General features: G+C 47.8%; 1 long non-coding RNA gene across 1 annotated transcript; it reads right to left on the reverse strand.

Moving 5' to 3' along the window:
- Positions 1-2,284: 2,284 nt before the first annotated feature.
- Positions 2,285-4,107, reverse strand: LOC122375410. Its single transcript, XR_006255387.1, has 3 exons — positions 3,730-4,107; positions 2,756-2,935; positions 2,285-2,336 (listed from the first exon to the last, which is right to left on the reverse strand). It is a non-coding gene; the product is annotated as an uncharacterized LOC122375410 (long non-coding RNA).
- Between the last annotated feature and the right edge of the window lie 15,482 nt (positions 4,108-19,589).

A 19,589-nucleotide genomic window follows, 5' to 3' on the forward strand; every position in this document is an offset into this window, starting at 1 on the left:
TAATCCTACATATCAGTAAAGCTGCCACGTTATCATTCTCGGCGAGCGATTACCGGCACATCGTACCAATGCCAATGCAGCGTCGAGCGTCCGATGGTTTACGATAGGAATTATAACAATAGTTTTAAACTAGCGCTTTTTAGAACCATGGACCGAAATGGTAATTCAAAGAACCTCTTCTCCTTTCAACTCACCTGAAAAAGTTGCTTTCGTGTACCACCCAGCAATCGTTTCGTAGATATATCAAAATGATAACTGGAGGCGAAGATTATCCTCGGCCGTGCCCATTTTGGAACCAACCCTGAGAGGCAAACTAGGCGGCGGAACGGGCCGGGCGGCGGGCACCGGTGGCCGGGGCACCGTGTCCCCTTTACTTTTGGCATTTTAACATTAGCCCTATGGGCGTTGCACGGAAAGAATGGGACCAAAAGTCGGCAGTGCCCCCCCCCCCCCCCTTAATTGAAGGTGTTCTGCCGCTACTGCTGAGAGGCCGTGGCCTCGCTTTTAAAATCAATGCCTATTTTATGATCTACCACGATTCGTGGGGCTGACTAGTACCGACGGGGATCCCACAAACACGACGGTCACATTCATTAAGCATGATGTAGGTACGGCGTAAAGCACCACAACTCACTCCAAAAGCGCAACCTTCTGAGATATCTTATATTTAGTTTCAATGCTGGTACTGGTGCAGTTTCAATGCTGGTACGGGGACCAGCAGTTGCTACTCTACACGAATCCCTTGTCTAGCCGTCTGTCCTGTCCAGTAACAACCGATAACATTGATATCGACAACCGGTCCCTGTACATAATAAAAACATAAAAAAACATTGGGACACAAACAACTGGAAACTGTTGGTACTTTCGCGCATAGGCGGCGGAACGGGGAGGGCACCGGGGCACCGTGCCCCCCTTTGATTTTGGCATTTTAACATGGGCTCTATGGGCGTTACATGGAAAGAATGGGATCAAAAGTCGGCAGTGCCTCCCCCCCCCTTCCCCTTAATTGAAGGTGTTCCGCCGCTACTGCTTTCGCGTACGTAATACAACGACGCTGGCAATCAACAAGTTGCAACATACGCCCGAGATAATAAGTTTCAGATAACAACGCCGGCCAAGAGGTGCGCCGTCCGAAGGCTCCAGTTGAGCTGGGCGCAGGTACTAAATAGGGAAATCCTACATTCATCTCGCCGCATTTAAGCGCACCAATCGAAAGACGACAGCGTGACCGCGCTGACAGGCAATCAACCTGGCCACATAAAACTAGCTAGTGCAAGGAAGATGTCTATATAAACCACTGGACCATGCAAAGTGTTCATGTAAATAAAATACGAGTAAAGATGACGCGTTTGAGGGCAGACTGGCCAAACAGTGACGTTACACGCGGATCTCAACACTGCACAACCCATTCATCAAAAAAGATCTCGTGGATCCCTATATACGTCATAACTGACCCTAGTACGAGGGTATATAGCCATGGACGTAAATGGCCGGCTTAAGGCACAGGATCCCAATTGTCATCCCCATTACGTGGTCCCCAGAAGTCGCCAGGCCGAGAGCCAATGGCAGTTAAGCACATCTTACACGTGCCGACAAAGGTGACACAATGAATCAAATGATGAGTCCGTTAATAAGCCTGCCTAATTCTGCATGTAGACTGCTATTTACCACCACGGGGAAGGCTAAAACGCATTCATACAGCTCAACATAGGTGCCAATTTCTGCCGGGTTGGGGGTGCTCAAGCTCTCTAAATTCCCCTCCGGCTCGGCTGGCTTGGCTTTGGAGCCCCAACAGACGGTGCGGGTCAAGGTCACCGCTAAGGCGGCGGCGGATTTGCTGCGCCCGGGCAGTGGGCACTGGGCACCCTCAATTCGGTGAAAATCGACACCCATGCAGCTCAACATGACAAAACGCTGCATACAAGCGCACGTCCTCGCATTTAATTGACGCATTTAACTGCGTCACTAACCTTGTACACTGTACAACACTGGTGAGATGACTGTCCGAAGGAAACTGCCGACTTTGGCTGGCAACATTCAGGGTTGGTGACTTATGTACTGAGTTCGGCTGGCTGACAGCGATGTGACTTCAGGACCGGTTGATGAACGGGCCATCCTAGCCCCATACTACAGGAGCCCAGCTGGTCTTGGCGAGCGGCGGCGACTGGACGAGGCTGGACCCCTACTACAGGAGCCCAGCTGGTGCTGACGAGCGGCGGTTACTGGACGAACGGGTCAGCCTGGGCCCTGGACCCCTATTGCAGGAGTCCGGCAGGTCTTGGCGAGCGGCGACGACTGGACGAGGCTGGAGTCCTACTGCAGGAGTCGAGCTGGTCCTGTCGAGGAAATAGTTCACCTTTAACATGGGATTTTAAACTGAGATAGCAGTCTGATAGAGCAGATTTGCGTATGCCTTATATTTGAACCGTTTGAGATATTCACCTTTTATCAGTGAATATTGGTGCTTAAATTCATGTTCTAGTGCTCATTTACAGCTAGCAGAAACCTCTTCAACACACAGTGGCCAATCAGCGATGAGAGCACTTACAGGAGCAGAATCCCTTGCAGCTGATAGGTTGTTCAGCTGTTAGTGTTCATAACTTTAATCATTAAAATAATGAAATCCCTTTAGAAGAAGTGTGTAATTCTAAGTCAGAATGCATTTAAATTTTATTCATCAAATTTTTAACACATCTTTTTAAATTTTATTCATCAAATTATTTACAGAAGGTGAACAATTTCTTTTAACACTTACCTTGCTTCAATGGTGACATGTAGTTCTTGCAGCAGAGAAGGCACAGCATTTGGCTGCAACTTCAAATATTTACTTGTTGCTATCAATTCTTCAGTTTTGAAATGCATACAGGTACAGCGAATCTTGGGTTCTCCTGTAAGAATGCCGACGTCACCGCAGAAGTTCATCCAGAGCTTGCGCCTGAAAAAGGGCCAGGTTTAATATGAGTGAAATGAAGACTTTTGAATCATTTTATTATTATACCATAATCACATTTTGCCTACTTTGTAAGAAATAGGTTTAGGTTAGCAGAAATAGGTAAGGTTTTGACTAGACCCCCTGGGTCACAACAGGGAATGACACCCATGATGGAGCCTAGGACCACCACGCACCAGCACTGGCATAGTCCGTTCTGACCACCGCACACCTATCAGCCCGAGAGCACACTAAATTGCATGTCAAAGCTCCATTAATGCTTTTTTTCAATTTTGGCCATCCATTTTGTTGGGTCTATCATGTCCATCACCAAGCCACATTTAAAATGCACTACACTACATCCCCCACCACCTGACCACACCAGGCCAAAGCCACACCGCGCTACACAAAATCCGCGCTGCACCAAGCTAAATCCACGCTACACCAAACCCTCACCAGCCGGACAAGCCGGCACAGACGAGATCTTGTCGAAATTGCCATGCTTTGCAGAGTGCATACTGGCCTACCTGAACCTCACCTTAACCAACATATGAGCCTGACTGTCCTAAGCACTGGGAGCTCATTGAAACCAGGCCCCACAGGCCTAGTGGCCTCCTAAAATCTGATTTCCATATGGCAAGGTGAGCTATTTAAGAATGGTGATTGGATATCAAACGCGAGACAAGACAGCAATGGGCAGTGGGCGGTTCATGCAACAATAATCATGTTTCCTTACCACAAGTATCAAAGCAAAAGCAAAAATGGCTACCTATCGAATTCAAATTTCACTGGAACCTCACCTGAAAGGCACATCTTGATACATCTGCACGAAAGATACATCTTGATCCACTCATCTCAATCTTGTTTTCCTGCATCCAGGGCATGCAACACTTCTGGTATTTTTGGCACAACTTACTCGACTGCTGAGCTCAAATGCAAATTGCAATCACGGTCATAAAATACCTACTGAATCAATACTGAATATTGAATCGCAATGTATATTCAGTCGATGTGCCCCTCGTTCGGTGTCTCTCGGACGACGAAGATTGTACGTCGTCCGGCCAATCCCGTTCTAGGTCAACGGGGGCTCGGCTGCGATTATGGAATATGATTGGCCAAACGGCGTAGGATCTTTGTCGTCCGAGAGACATCGAACAAAAGTAATGTCGCTACTGCGCCATTTGTTGCATCGAATTCGCCCCATAGAAGCACGTGTTATCTCTCTCCCATAGGGCCCTGGGTAAACTCATGTACACAACCTCCATAGGGTCCTGGGTAAACTCTCCCCTTGTCTATTTTCTTTAAACGGGAATGGTTTGGACAGAAAAATATTTCCCACCTCATAAAAAATAAAACTTAATTTTTGATGTACTATATTTATGATAGACATCAAAAAACCAAAAGAAATTATTTCAAAGAAACCGATTGTTTAAAAAAGGACAGCTGACGGCATGCCTCCCGTGTCCCCTGGCTTGAAGCTTCGGCTCCGTGTTACCTTAGTATTCTATGACCGTGCGCAGTGCGGTTATTGAAATACGGGCGTGAGGTGTGCCTAGCTCAGAACTTCCGCTTCAGCTCCCAGTAGAAGCTCCTCCTTGCGCAGTGGCGGATCCAGGGGGGGGGGGGGCAAAATGGGCATTTGCCCCCCCCCCCCAAACGGCATGATTTTAACATTGCGCCTATGGACGATGCATGGAAAGAATCGATAATTTATGGTTTGCCCCCCCCCAAACCTCTGAGCTGGATCCGCCTCTGTCCTTGCGTTACTCACTGAGCGATCGGAGTGGCATAATTAGCGATATCAATCGAGCACGTGATCTGAGGTTCGGGCCACTGCCAATATGGATGATTACTGGATGCGGGCGGAGCTGGGAGAGCAGGGGAGAGACACGGGTAGAGCAGTGGAGCACCACGGGGGCTGTGATGACCCGATAGAGACGGTACGACCCCGCCGGAATCAACATGAGCGGAATGTTGATGAGTGCCTCGGGCCTCCTCAGCAGATGAACTTATTCTCATCACCGCTCGGACCAGCCAGCTGGTCTTCAGCTATTGTTCTACCCATGAAAGCCTGTTTTCGCCGCTCGCCCTGAATAGGCCGGGTCTATCGCAGTGAAACCCAGTCAAGTGGAGTGAGAATTGATATACCAGAGTGCTTTTTTGCCTTTGCAAACACAAAGGCTCGGATAACGTAGAGTTGTTAGCGGCGATCAAGCATTTTCATTTGTTGAGGCTACAATGTATGAAATTGTTAGCTACCAATGTCCGGAAATAAAACGACAATTGTGCTGTAGAATACCGTTTCACATTAGTGAGCTTAAATCAGTCTTAAAGTAAAATAGGGCTTTCATAACGCAATATCTATTTCAAACGAAATTGGCGGCACTTAAGTCGCCATAAGCAGTAAAATATATGAGACAAGATTTGTATTCTAGGCCCACTGATAAATGCTCCAGAAGCCGCTGTATCCAAGCCCATTTAGAATGATATATGAAGTGCAATATGATACGTGGTCAATTTCATTTCACCGGCGCAGAAGTTGAAAGATTTTCTGTCCCGGAAGATTGGAGCTGCACAGGTGCCGTGCTGACGGAAGGTCTATTTCTGGACTAAAACACCCTACGGCTGCCATTGATCTTGACGGAAGCAATATTATCGACAGTCGATTGATTGCACCACGACGAAACATGAATAAAAGTGCGCTAAACGCGCGACTTTGTTTTGTATTTCAAGGATTTAGCAAGCTCTTTGGAGGAAAGCTAAGAATACCGAAAAAGGAAGGATTGTCTTGTTTGCTTGAAGCTGCAAAATATGGAAACAGCTTTGAGATAAACATCTTGGAAATAGCCTGGCCTAATAAACACTCCGTTACTTGGCAAGTAGCTGTAAGGCGGATGGTTTGTGTAAACATCCACTATCTGGGAAAAGTAGGTGAGCGGTGTTTTTTGACGCCAAACTGTGAAACGGAGGAAGTGGGGAGTGATCCTGAATCAGCATTTCAGTGGAGCGTCACGCTTACTAACAATGATGAAAGACCGTCCAAGGCTGTGCTACTTTTCCAGCCATAATCAACAAACAGTTGATGGAATTGATTACTTGATACTAAATTCACCTAGCCTCCTATCGGCCGCTGGTTCCTTTCCCTTCGTCAATCGCCTGCCGTTCGTTTGGCCTTCACCAGCGGGCTCCAACATCGCCAGCCCGTCTGTCGGCGAGGGATGGTTCCTTTCTGGACCGATCCGGTGCTGAGGGCTAACCTACGGCGCCAATCGAGCCCGACGGCCGGGCCTTCCGTCAGCCGGCGACGACCCAAGTGACGGCGAGGGGTGACCTCGAGATGGAGAGAGAGAGAGAGAGAGAGAGAGAGAGAGAGAGAGAGAGAGAGAGAGAGAGAGAGAGAGAGAGAGAGAGCTGGTTTTGACCAGCGCAGTGGCAAGATGAGGGCAAGATAAAAACAACGCTTAATTGATAATTAAAGGTTTTTGAAAGCAAAGATGGCCACAGTTCGAAGTGATTACAGTATAAGGAAGCGTGAATGCTCGTTAACAAAATTAAGAATGGAACAACTAGATGAAGATAAATAATTCAATAAATGAAGATGTCAATCCAATCGAAGCAAGACCATCAAATACGTTAATTGGAGCCGTCTCCAATAACTCCTGAGCTATATATAACCTGTTTCATAATTCAATTACCCTTACCTGGAATTCCTTCACTTTCTTTCGGAGCTTAGGTATTTCCGAACATTTCCAATTTCTCTATCGTCGCCAACACCGCAGAAGGACGGCCCAGTGAAGCGCAATCATAATGCGATCAGCCGGCTGGCGGCTTTGTCAGTCCCGCTTCTGAGCCGAGGCACCTTCTGTGATCAGCACAGTCCGGCTCAGTGGAAACCGGCTGCCCCCCCCCCCCCTCGGCAGACCACACACAGAAAAATATTAACACCGTTAGCGGTGTAATTGCACAGTACATATCTGAGCACTTGAGGAAAGTTAATTTAGTCCCTTCCCCGCTTAAATTACTCGCGCTTCCAAATGAACACCAGGAAGAAGGTAATAGAGCACTGTTAGGAGGGTTGGGTGTTTTGCTACATGCACACAGAAAAATATTGACACCGTTAGCGGTGTAATTGCACAGTACATATCTGAGCACTTGAGGAAAGTTAATTTAGTCCCTTCCGCGCTTAAATTACTCGCGCTTCCAAATGAACACCAGGAAGAAGGTAATAGAACACTGTTAGGAGGGTTGGGTGTTTTACTACATGTAGCAAAACACCCAACCCTCCTAACAGTGTTCTATTACCTTCTTCCTGGTGTTCATTTGGAAGCGCGAGTAATTTAAGCGGGGAAGGGACTAAATTAACTTTCCTCAAGTGCTCAGATATGTACTGTGCAATTACACCGCTAACGGTGTTAATATTTTTCTGTGTGTGTAGTAAAACACCCAACCCTCCTAACAGTGTTCTATTACCTTCTTCCTGGTGTTCATTTGGAAGCGCGAGTAATTTAAGCGGGGAAGGGACTAAATTAACTTTCCTCAAGTGCTCAGATATGTACTGTGCAATTACACCGCTAACGGTGTTAATATTTTTTTGTGTGCACCCCTCCCCACGGCGGGCTACCCCATATACGGCCCTCCCCGCCCCGCCTCCCGTTCCACCCCTCATACTCCTCCCGTTCCTACCCAACGTTCCCTGTTCGTGGATTCCCTTGAAACTGTTCGTTCAGGTCAGCCAGCGTCGTGGCCTTTTGGGCATTTTGATGTGTCGGTCAAGTGTTTTAGGGAACATCTTGTAAACACCGTTTTGGGTATGTTGCAGTAGTTTCCGTATTATCTTTGCTGGAATTTGATGGGGTGCAGCACTTCCCAGCCACTTGCCTCCCCCCCCCCTGGCTCTTCAGACTTCCCCATCCCACGGCTCTTGTCGTGGACGTTATGTAAATTTGATATTAAATGCTGCTTTTGAGTGTTGCTGACGTTTCTTCCTGGAAAATTTCACATCTAATGCAACATCCACCAAAGCTCGTAGTATTTCGGAAAGATATATGTGGTAAAGAAGGTAAAACGCGTTTTTTTTTTAAAGCTTGTCATGCAATAATTGACATTTTTCAGAAGACCTTATAGGAGTTTACCAGCATTATAATTATCTTTGATTCGATCAAATTACGTATTAATTTACCACTCCTGTGTTTAGTGCGCACTATATATGAAGCCCCTAACGCAGAATTTATGTGTAAGTGATTCTGGATCCAGCCACCAGTCCTGCTCGCAAAGGTGAATCGGGTTGCACCATTTGAACCCGGAACTACGTACACATATGAGCTGGATCGAGTCATGGAGCCTACATTTCCGGGGTCGACAGCGCAGGGACGGCGATATTGCGGCCGTGGGCGTGGTCTATCCGACGCGGGCGTGTCCCCGCGCTGGAGACTGAGTGCCGCGGTCGGGTGCAGCTATATTTCGCTGCTGTCCCTCCCCTGGGGTGGCGGGTTGATGAGATGGCAATGTGGGGAGGTAAGTACGGCAGTGTGGAGGGTCCCTCACACACCTGGGGGACGGAGCCGAACGTCACTCACTCTAGTCACGGAGGGCCGGGCCGATTTAGTACGTCAGGTCACCCTCCTGGCGTATTGTGAGGTCGGGAGTTGTTGCTTGACAACAGGAGTAACGGAGGATATCAAAATTCCCGGAGCCCAGAAGATGAACTTTTGCGATGAATGGAGCTTTACGTGTTATTGATTGCCTGACAGAAAGTTTCATTTGGTAGGCTCATGGACCTTGAAACAATAAAGCAGGCAATATTTCTTCCTATTCAAATGTTCATGCTTGAACGGTTGCAATTTGAATGAGAGTCATTTACGAATTTGTTTTCAATCGGTAAATTGTTTCCATGTATGTAGTTTGCTGTCCCAACGATAAAACTTCAAGAAGACCCGGTACTCCAGGTTTTTTTTTGTCCAGATGAGAGATATGCATTGGAGGTTTAGCGGACGTACAACCTATAGGCATTTATGTTAACTTGTTTCCTTTTATCCATTTCATTGCCTATGCCTTCGTTCCATTTATACAAATCAGCAAGCTGAAAATGTGCACCCAGTGTTCTTCCTTCTCAGAGTTTCACACTCCGGCCGGCTTTTCCACATGCCCCAAAGTTTAGCAGTTCTGTCCGTTAATTAGCGCAATTAGGCACTGGCCAGCATAATCTAACTATTCAGATAATTCACACGGCCGTCAGCCCGGCAGCCAGATCTCTAGAAAGAGCTTCTCACTTTTCCGGCAGTCACGTGCCATGCATTATCCGCGGCCAGCGCTGTCAGGTGACATTTATCATCCCGCCTCATACGGTCACGTGACATATGCCATCGTGATTCTGCGGCACTGCAGGGCGCCGGGAAACAGAGGCGAGAGAAATTTGTCGTCCTATAACGCCTGACACCAGACTGGAAAAGAACAAATGGATCCCGTGGCGAGCCGTTTGTGAAGCTGCAGAAATAGCCAACAAGAAAGTGGTGTCATCACAATAGCAATCTCAGATAACTGAACATTTCTACCAGTCCCCGACAGAGCATTAATTGATGTGGCAATGAAGAAAGAGGCCTGACGAGAGCGAACCATCATCTGTGTTTATCCCGTAGTTGTCAAGGCACCTACCGAACTCTGAAACTCATTCACAGCGACGCCCACTGAATTCCGGTACTTCGGTGGCCTGTCGCAACACCCACTGACCCTCGAGACTGACACGACACCAGCCCTAGCCCCGTCCACTGACATGGCACCAACTAAAGGTCACCGTGTTCCCAGCCGCTCTCGCTCTGAAGACCAAGGGAGCTGTCTCTGTCAGATGCTCGGAACGGACCCGTCTACCAGAACAGGCCGCTCTTGACCAGTCCGGCCTGGGGAGCTTGGACTGTGCACGGCTCCATCTGTTCAAAGACGGGTGACTCACAAGTCAGTTGGGGGTATAATTGTGTGTTTCTAGCTTTTTTAGGACAGTCCACATGCCATCATACTTCAAGCAGCCCACACATGTGATGTGAATTCGGATAGCATGAACTGGGATAAATGGACCGCTGGACCGGGCTTGGGTGATAGAAGGTGCCAGCTATGCGACAAACGATTGAGACCCTTCAAAGAAGTGACTCAGTTTCGCCAACTTCTGCTGAGCGGTTCAGTGGCAGCCTTTCGATCTCTTCATATCACAAACCAACCAGTCTGTCGTCCTGGGATCCACAGTCGGTTCTCCCGAGTTGCGCCGCTCTCCAGCCAGCTCAAACCGGCCTCAGACCCGGCCCCGCGGCACGCCGTCGTCTGCGCCGCGAGCCTGTTCAGCGCCGGCGAGTCTCTAGCGCCGAGTCGGCGATTTGTGGGTCTCGCTAGGATGATCGCGCCACGCGCAGCGGCCGTGTACGCGCCACCGGCAGCGCGGAAGATCTCAATTGGTGCCATGCATTCGCCGGCCGAAGTTGCCGCGTCGGAGTAGCGTCGTGCAGCTGCTATAAACGTAATTTACAATGGAGCGTTACGGAGATATAGAACGACTCGAGTGCATCTGTGCTAGTACATTTCTTATTGTTAGTAGTGCATTATCATCCGTGCCAGTGTATGAAATAGAGGAAATGAGGCTGGCTGACTTACAAATGGGTTATTGTGCGAGGGCATTCGGGCTTATCAATTCTCATTTCAAAGCCTGAGGAGCTCTGTGTGACAAGCTTTCTTCTAAACTGCAATGTTCATCGAGTGTTTTTCCAAAAATATATTCAATCGAATTAAGATACGTTTTAATGCTCATTCCTATTTATCTTTGTTGATAAATGATGATTATCTTTTTTCTTATTGACAATACATACTTCATATTACCTCAGTGATCACGAAAAGAACCTCCGTGGAATTTTATGGGACTGTTTTCTCAGACTAACTGTATTGAAATCACCTCAAGTTAAAAAACGAGCAAAAGTCAAACTACCGTTGACGGCGGGAGGGTCTCTCCCCGCGACCTGGCTGTTTTCCAGCTGGCTCGTATATCGGTCGTAGTTTGGATGCTCGCCTTTTTGATGACGGGTCGATTCACTATCTGATGGCGCCGACTAACAGCGTCATTCCAGCCTTTCCGGGCCAGACCGCGGCGAAATTGTGAGCGCGGCGGGTGATGTTATTTAGTTAGCCACGCTACGAAAAGCCCCCAAATCAGCCCAGGCGCCCGTGCAATTTAGGGTGAAGTTAGTCTTTGGACGAGTTTGATAACCTCGAGATGCGTGCCAGTTCGAAAAGGGATCACAGGCTACCATTGGATTGGTATGCAGCATAGGTATATTAAAACACTTTCTTGTAATTATGCATCGGTCCCTCTAACGGTAAAATCAGCAATGAGAGACGAGAGAAGGAGAAAGGTATTGTATACATCATCAAATAGTTCAATTTTTCCCAGCAAAACCTACTTCAAGGTGAAACCAAAGTATTGTTCGTTCAGTGGTCTGGCTATTTTATCTTGAATGGTCATATAATTTGTCATTTACTAGATCAAACTTAGTTTGGCGTCCCCAAGATGTTAAAAAAAAAGATTGTTACTTAGAACAAATAGCCCTATGGGTTTGATAAAACTCATATCGAATTGGCCGGCTTTAGGCTGGCCCGTTCAATTCTAGTCAAAGTGGACCATTCTCTGTCGCGTAGAGATTTGGTTTCACATTGATCATCCTGGCTGGTGCTGTTTTTATAGTTTCAATTTTATAATAAAAGGTAAGCCATGTTTCATAGGTGGCTTTCCAGCTCAAATTTGTAAGCTAGGTTCTAAGTACCAAATATGCATTGAAGCAGCTTGTAAAAGCTGGGACTTTCAACTGGAATCAAAGGAGTTGAGTGGGCTCTAGGTTAGCGATTTCGCATGTGTAGTTGAGCTGAGGGCTGCCCGGGAACCGACCACACGCTTAGATCTATGTTGATACGCAATCTCTGCCTTCACTGTATCCAATGAGCGTAGCTCATGCGAGCTATTTCAGCGCCTGGTCAGAAAGTGGCAACTAATGGTCCAAGCCCCTGCGTTGTTTCTAAATGTCTCACGCTGGAATCTGCGGTGATCCGCGCGCGTGTGGTCAGTGGCCTAAATTTCGATAACTGAGCTCGGGCCTCCTGACGGTTAGCCTTCGGCCAGTCTTCAACTGGAGTGAAAAGGTAAATAAGAAATCTTCTAGCATTCAACGCGTTGAGATCAGTTTACATCCAAGGCTCGCCTTGCGCAAACCGGACTGAATAATAATTAATATTCAACCGTATGTGTCTGCAAGTGCACATACGGTGCAACCAACTAACAGCCCGGAAAATTCAGTCCACACTTATATGATACAGTGAATAGTCCAAAGCGTGCTGTTTTCGGCTATAAGTAAAGTGATATGCTTCGATTGGTTATATCGGCACTCGGCAGTCTTCAATAGCCGTTTTCACGACGGGCTATACGGCGAATGCACCTGATTTGACCAAATCTGCACCTAATTTATTTTACAGCAAGTATGTTCATTTTATGAATTTATTTCAGTGTTTTAATCGATGATGCTCTCTGATAATATGACAAAGCAGGCATATATGTAGGTAAGCAATGAGTGCAACCCTAGCTGATAGCTGCTAAGAGGCACACTGAACCTGGTGACCAAATCTGCACGTACTCTGTACCAGATGTGCACCAAATGTGTACCAGATGGCCGTTGTGAAAACGGCTAATACCCATCGAACTGTAGCTGTTCAGATGCCTGTTCAGCTCAGTTCGCTTCACTTTATTTGCCTCAGAGAAACAAAACAATGAACACATTCAGTGGTGGATCTGTTCCTGTAACAGAAATGACAATTATGATGTTCATTGCGGATGTGGAGACGGCAGCGGGTGGACAGAGTGGGCCAGACACGGGTGGGTGGCGGGGTAGCTGGGGAGGGAGTCAGGCGAGGGTGGCCAGGCGGATGAGCGGCAGGGCGGGGCGGGGGGGGGGGGGCGGTGACGGCAGTGGTGACGGGGGCGGTGGCGGCAGAGGGAGGCGGTCCGCAGCGCTTTGTGTGGCCCGCAGGCTGGTCAATGGCCCGTCCAGAGAGTCGGAGACGGCAGCCGCTCGGCCAACGCTCGGCGGAGAGTCCTTTAGACCCCACCACCTCTCACTGTGTCTCTTCTTTAGTCATGGCTTCGTTAGAGTTATATCACAAGTCTCTGTCTCCAAGTCCTCAGGCCAGGCGTATCCGACAGAATCGCGACGAACGTCGCGGCCGGCTCGGGTCTGGGGCCGGGGAGGGGTGGGTCCCGCCTGCCCCTCAGCAGAGGATTGAGGTCACCATTCGGCTTACCGCGAGCCGTCGGTAGATACAGCACAGGAGATGGAGACGATAGCCGAGACAGACGAGAGTGCAGTCGGCGCGGCGTGTTAGCTCTGCGTCAACACAGCTCCGACAGCCGGCTGACACGCACACTGCATTATTGGAGAATGGAGATAGCAATAGATGGAGATTGGCCCGCTCTGATTGGCAAGTCCATGATATTGCCATCCAGTTCGTGCATCTGCTTTGCCTAAGCCTATGGTGTGATATCTGATATAAAGAAAAAGAAAATGCGGATCGTGCTGGAGGTCGTAAGAACCTAGGGGATGCTTCTGGTTCCTTCCCTATAAAATATGTCTCAGAAGCCTTATTTCAGAATCAGATACTTGTCTGTCTGTCCCTTCCTGTATCTCTCTCTCTCTCTCTCTCTCTCTCTCTCTCTCTCTCTCTCTCTCTCTCTCTCTCTCTCTCTCTTTCTTTCTCTCTCTCTCTCTCTCTCTCTCTCTCTCTCTCTCTCTCTCTCTCTCTCTCTCTCTCTCTCACTACCTCAGTCCCAGGGTGGCGCGCCCAATTGTTCTCCATCCAGCGCTGTGCCGGGCCCTGCACGCTACTGTTCCCCGGTCACAACACGAGCAGCAGAGGGGACGGGTAGGGCAGGGGGCCGCGATAATGTTATGTCGTGTCCGCCTCTCCTCCAGGGAGGGGGAGAGAAAGTCTGAGAGAAAGAAAGAGAGAGGGGAGAATAAGAGGAATAAGGAAGCATTCATGTCATGCGACTAGCTAGAATTTGATACATGCATAGTGCATACTCATTTTTAATCAATTTGACTTCCATTTCAATCAAACGCCAACTGTGTTGTTTAGTGTTTCACGTCCAGGCTGTACCTATTGGTTGTACCTAAATACATATATATATATATATATATATATATATATATATATATATATATATATATATATATATATATATATATATATATATATATATATATATATTAGCCTGTCCCAAAAGTACCAACGCCATTGAAACCGTAGAGACACATGTTCCCTTGAGTCCCTAACAACAGAACATGAAACCAAGAAAAAATGAGAACGAACGAGTCAGTTTTAGGGGTCGCGCCATAACGCTTCATGTTGTTCTGGGTTGTAGCGAATTATCTACTGGGAGTTAGTGAACTGGATCACAACTGAATGCAAAGTGAGTCACTTCTCTGCCACCAATTACTTGCCTAGGCCTAACAGAAACTCAGAACACATTCTTGGCAAGGTCAGCCTTCTTCTCGCGGCCCACCACCTGACGATGGCGGTGGACCAGTTTGAGCATGGGTGCTGCTTCTGCTGTCCATCTCGTGTGATGGAGTTGTTGAACTTCTCGATGAGAGCGATCCCTCGTTCAGCTGCATCATTCACAGCTGACAGTGCAGCTGTTCTCTCCCTGGCATGCCTGTAGGCTGGATCGAGGTCCCACTCACGAACGGACCTGGTAAGGTCAGGAGATGCACCGAGGGGGTCGAAGAGGGACTTCGTTTTCGAGGTGACGCGTCCGTGGAGAGTCCCGTCCAGTTTGAGACATTTACCTTCCAGCTTCTTCGTGCCCTTCCGAGCAGGATGAGAGAGGACTGCAGCCATTTGTCGACGCTCTTCGTCGGGAACGTGAGTCGAAACAATCTGATCTGTTCTTCAGATCTGATCAATGGTCATGTTAGGTCTGTCCTCCAATACGGAAGTGTCATTTGGAGCGGTGCAGCCCAGTCCCAACTGGTACGGCTGGAGCGGCTACAGCAGACAGCACCGCTGTCTCATATGGCTAGGTGCTAAAACGCAGAGGAGCTGTCCTATGGACTATCGTAGTCTACTGCGAACCTTTAAAATTGAGTCCATCAAAGCCCGCCTCATTCACACCGATATCATGTTCTTGTGCAACTCCTTCACCACCGTACCGACTGTGCTTACCTGGTATCGATGTTTGGTCTGAATGTGCCTGGGAGGCGTAACCGTCGCACAGACTTGTTTCATGTGCCCTTCGGGAGAGTGAACAGTGAACACCGTAAAGAACTGTCTTTCTGTGCGTATTCCTCGGTTGTGCAATCATTTTTTGGCACATAGCCCGTCGGTGGACTTTTACCCTCCTTCCACGTCCTTCCGGCGCGAGGCTTTCCAGTACGCCCGAACACTGGACAGCTATATCGACTGATTTTACTTACTGTTTTCCATGTACCACCCTATGTAATTTTATCACATGACTTCACCCTGAATTGGGCCGATTTGCCTGTGGGTGTTATATGGTTAATAAACAATAAACATTATGAAATCTACATTTTGGCGCGACCCCTAAACATTGACCGATTGACTCAAAAATTTGTAGGAAGCTTCCTTTTAGCAATGGGATGAAAAGTAAAGTGTGTTTGAATATGTGCTACACTTTTTGGATTTCCCTATATTAAAGTGGGACAGGCTAATATATATATATATGGAAACATACCTAATCACCCAAGCCTCTTATAACTAGCTAAACCTGATCCTAATGATAACAAGGCCCATCCCTGGACGGCAGTAAAGCGTATCTTTGCTCTCCGTCGTCTACTATACATACTCGCTCTAGTTTTACAGTCGCCGTATCACTGTCGTAATCTAATCTAGACCTAATTTCATGGCCTCCATTACACGCCGCCGCTGCGCCGCAGAATGTCGCGGCGGCGTTACACAGGTCGCCCTTCAATTAATGGTCGGCTCTCTGGTAACCGGGGTGTGTGGCGAGGCTATGTCACGTGCCACAGGCCGCCAGGTGGCATTGATTTTCGTCCACCGGCTGCCGGTGTTACGTCGTGTGGTCTCCTGTGTGCCGTGCTCTCATCTGGATCTGGGGCCGTATTCACGTCGACTTCGTAAGTCGATTTTCTTTCGTAAGTATAATTTGGTATTCACGTCGACACTTCTTAAGTTTTTATCGACGGAATTCACGTGATTAAAAAAATCTACTTAAGAAGTAGGTCAAACTTAAGAAAATTCTTACGAAAATGATCGACGTGAATACGGCCCCTGGTATATCTGGCGGCGAATGCTGGGGGAGATGCAGGGCACAGCTGGTCCAGTTATTTAGAGGGAGAGAGGGGTTCTCAGCGGATCCGCAGCTCTCAGGAGGTGCTCACAGAGCTGGAAGAGGAAGAAAAGCTGTCACTCTGCGGATACTTGTGATCTATTCGTCGTGTGAATCTCCCTAGAATATGGTTTGCTTGAGACTGGCTGAAGCACAGCGAGGAGAACACTTTGGCTTGGAAAAGGAAAGCCTCATATTTTATGCACTTGTGATCTGTTGGTATATGTTTATGAAATAATGTTTTTCCTCACTAAAAGATGTTAAACAAGTTGTTGACAAGACGAAGCATGGTTTTTGTGGATGCCCTAGCACCCTCACTAACAACAGCGCTAACGATATTCAAAAATTCACAGAAGATAGGTGGTGGTCCCATTCCTGATGAATGCCATCTTACAAAGTGGTCTTCAAATTTGCTTGCAAGCATCCTGTTAGCGGGGAAAACATACTTACATTTAAGCTGCTGGGGAAAAACATAGGTACTTACATAAGCTGCTGAGGAAAAACATACTTACAAGTACCTAAATGCTCAGGACTTGGCCGGATGATTGGACATGGCGGCAGAAGCACCTTGCTAGATTTCTATAATGTTTCACCTATGATTGTTGATAACTGGTTTCCAACCAATGTTCTTTAGCAAAGTCTTAACTGAGCAAAAATCTTTTTGGGAGCGACTTGGGGCAACTGGAAGCTAATTGCTCGACACGAGCCCGAGCCGAGCAGCGACTCATTTCGTGAAGAAGCACGTAGGTAAAATCTTGCCGCCTCGCTAGCCGCTGCACCGTTTGGTAGAAAATGGGCCTTCTGATTCGGCTCACGTTTTCTCTCTTTGTAACGGCCCTCGGCCAGCCAATTATCTTCAGCACCGTTGATCCCCTATATCTCGATATCAGCTGGAGGCGCAGTGGAGCCCAATCGAACAACCCTCGAGCGTTTCGGCTCACATCAGGGCAAAAACATCGTCTGGAACCGGCGCTAACTCGCTGCCTGTTCCCGACGACCGGCGCTGTGTCCTGATTGGTCGGCAGCTGCCAAAGCCATCCAATCAGCGTCAATATCTGACGCGACCCGGCCGGCCAGGGGTCATGTGATCCGCGCCTGCCCTGAGGCGGTCATGTGACCCGTTTGCAGCGGTCCGCCGGCCCGGTTCTATGGCGGTAACGAATCCGAGTCCAGCCCGGAAGACGGCGCGCCGGATTACACCTCTATTCGTTTGGTTGCCAACCAATCGAGAACAAGACAGCGATGGCAATCGCTGATGGCAACATACGGCGGCGTTTGGCGTGCCCCGGAGCGGTTAGTCGGGCCGATGGACCGTCGGTCGCGGCCCGATGATGCTCTTACGCTATCGTTCCGGTTTCCAAGAACGCTCCGCTGGCCTAAAGTGGTCTGTTTTGAACTGGAATCAAAAACTTCGTTAAATTGGAAAGAACAAACGGCCCTAGTTCACATAAATTTATTATTTTGTTATCGGCTTTGTCAAACTTTGCCCTTTGTTGATTGAGTAGCTGTGTAGCTCGTTGAGTCACATGAATGAAAATGATCAGTGATAAAATCACCAATTCCTACCCATGCTCCCATCGATACGACAAAACAAAAAGACTTGTCAAGTCTGCACACGTTTAGGTTTGAAGTAATTAATTAACACGCGCACCGACGGGGGGGGGCGGATATCCGCCCCCCCCCTGAGATTTTTCGCAAATAGCGGAAAAACCGCGGTGCGTAGCGCCGCGAAAAATGGTACGACATAGACCTCTGTATACAGAGGTCTATGGGTATGTCTATGGGTCTATGTATACAGAGGTCTATGGGTACGACTATTCTCTCACCAATTTTACACATGGTGTGCAAGTCTGAACCTCCTAACTTTTAAGGTCAGGTCAACAGGTCACTTTGAATGACCCAACCTCAAGTCACTTTTTTGCAACTTTGTCACCGTGCCAGAGCTACAGTAGATGTCGGAGGCCTTTGAAAGTCGCAGGATATTTTAACCCGCGACCTGGTGGGGGGGGGGCTATTTTTTGCCCCCCCCTCCAGACTTTTCGATATATCTCCAGAACCGCTGCGCCGATCGTCACGAAACTTCCAGTACCCTCCCGGACATCAATTTTACACATTGTGACCAAATATTTTTCCAAAGGCTATGATAGGTGGGCCGGAAATGACGTCAGAGTGACGTCATGTTCTGCCGTTTTCGACCCAAAAAAGGGTTTCGCGGGAAGAGCTGTCAGGCCTATAGCTTTGCAAATACAGAAAAATGATAAAGACATAAAAGCTGTAGATTGGACAGGGCTACAAAACTGCTATCTCGGATTTTTGAAACTTTTAGATTTTGACCCCCAAAAATCAAAAAATAGATTTTTCGGATATAATAATCGAAAAATCCAAAACGTTTTTTGAATTTCGCAAAAACCGGAATATATGTGATAGTCCTTACCGCCTTCCATCCACATACCAAATTTGAGATTGATACCTCTTTTTTTGGCGAAGTTATAGCGAAAAAACTGTTCAAAATTGATGACGTCAAATTTTCAAACTCAATTTTTAGCAATTCTAGACCCCGTAGCGCAAAACAAAGACCACCATTAGACTCCCCGTGACAAGCTGCATCGAATCAATACCCATTTTATGCAAAACTATCAACTTTAAAATTTGACCTTTTTTGGCCTGACCTTGACCTGACATTGACCTGAACTTCACCAGAAAGTGACCTAAGCTGTACCTGATAGTCTTATAACCAACACCATTGAGTTGGAAATGAAAAATTGGCCATAAAACATGTATCACACAACCTTAGTAAAGTTGGGCTCATGTGACCTGACCTGTGACCCTTGGTGACCTGACCTGTGACCTGACCTGGTATTGCCAGTGACCTCTAATAGCAACATATCTACTAGGCAACTGACGCCCTACCGCTGATTCTAGACAAAATGCGTTTTCCTCGGTGTTATAGCGCATTCCCTAGAAGCCCCGTGAACGGTGAAACATTTCATCTTTGACCTGACCTGTGACTTCATCGGTGACCCCGAGGTCAATGAAATTTGGTTTCCCTCAACAAATTTGACAGGCCTTTCGAACGCCGTTTGAATTTTGCGGATCCGTCCAGTAGTTTCGGAGATACGAGGGGGGGGGGGGCAAAAAATAGCCCCCCCCCCCCCACCAGGTCGCGTTATAAACAGACCCCACCAGGGCGCGGGATAAGGCTATTAGTAGCTAAAATTTGTTTGTCTCGGAATTTTGATATCGATGACCTAAGGTCAGGTCAATTTCTCGACC

The sequence above is a fragment of the Amphibalanus amphitrite genome, unplaced genomic scaffold, assembly GCF_019059575.1.
Source record: "Amphibalanus amphitrite isolate SeventyFive unplaced genomic scaffold, NRLGWU_Aamphi_draft 000041F_arrow, whole genome shotgun sequence".
NCBI lineage: Eukaryota > Metazoa > Arthropoda > Thecostraca > Balanomorpha > Balanidae > Amphibalanus > Amphibalanus amphitrite.